The following is a 1,053-nucleotide window of genomic DNA, read 5'->3' on the forward strand; positions in this document are numbered from 1 at the left end:
GCATACACTAGCAAGATTTTGCTGAAAGGACCCTGATATAATTGTCTCTTGTGAGGCTATGCCTGGGCCTAGCAAACACAGAAGTGGATGCTCACAGTCAGCTATTGGATGGATCACAGGACCCCCAGTGGAGGAGCTAGAGAAAGTATCCAAGGAGCTAAAGGGATCTGCAACCCTATAGGTGGAACAACAATATGAACTAACCAGTACCCCCTGGAGCTCTTGTCTCTAGCTGCATATGTATCAGAAGATGGCTTAGTTGGCCATCATTGGAAAGAGAGGCCCATTGGTCATGCAAACTTTATATGCCTCAGTACAGGGGAACACCAGGGCCAAGAAGTGGGAGTGGGTGGGTAAGGGAGTGGGGGGAGGGTATGGGGGACTTTTGGGATAGCATTGGAAATGTAAATGAGGAAAATACCTAATTAAAAATTTTTTTTTAAAAAAAGGAAAAAAAAATGTTATGGGTACCAGCTTTTTAGATAGTATCTCTTGGTTGGCAGCTTCGAAAAACAGAGGCACCATCTAAGTTAACTGATGTAGGAGAAGAATCCCTCAAAACCTTATTAAAATTAAGAACAATATAGACATTTGCCCTGAATGTGGTCACCTGAAGCAGAAACATGTTCTTTGTGGCTATTGCTATGAGAAAGTACGCCAGAAGACAACAAAAATCAGACAATAAATAGGGGCTCAAGAAGGAGGTCCTTTCAAAGCTCCTTCCGTTGAGACTATGGTACTGTACACAGGAGAGAAGCCATCAGAAAAGGATCAAGGCAAGAGGATTGTTGAAAGAAATGTAAAGAGGCCATCTTGTTTCACCCAGAATTGAATTAAAAAAATTTAAAAGAATAATTTCACAGACACTTATTTAAAATCAGGAGTTTTCATTTTCATGTTGTGCCTGTTTTCAAATTATCAATGTATTTTTAAATGGATTTTGTTAGTTGTTACTTTTAAATGAGGTAATTTGAAGACTCTATCATGAGTAAATTCAGCATATTTATGTAAAGGCTCCAAAAAAAAAAAAAAAAAAAAAAAAGAAAAGAAAAG

General features: G+C 38.5%; 1 pseudogene; it reads left to right on the forward strand.

Annotated features, from left to right (window-relative positions):
* Positions 1-463: 463 nt before the first annotated feature.
* Gm31849 lies at positions 464-832 on the forward strand (annotated as a pseudogene).
* The last annotated feature ends 221 nt before the right edge of the window (positions 833-1,053 follow it).

The sequence above is a fragment of the Mus musculus genome, chromosome 10 (assembly GCF_000001635.26).
Source record: "Mus musculus strain C57BL/6J chromosome 10, GRCm38.p6 C57BL/6J".
Classification (NCBI taxonomy): domain Eukaryota; kingdom Metazoa; phylum Chordata; class Mammalia; order Rodentia; family Muridae; genus Mus; species Mus musculus.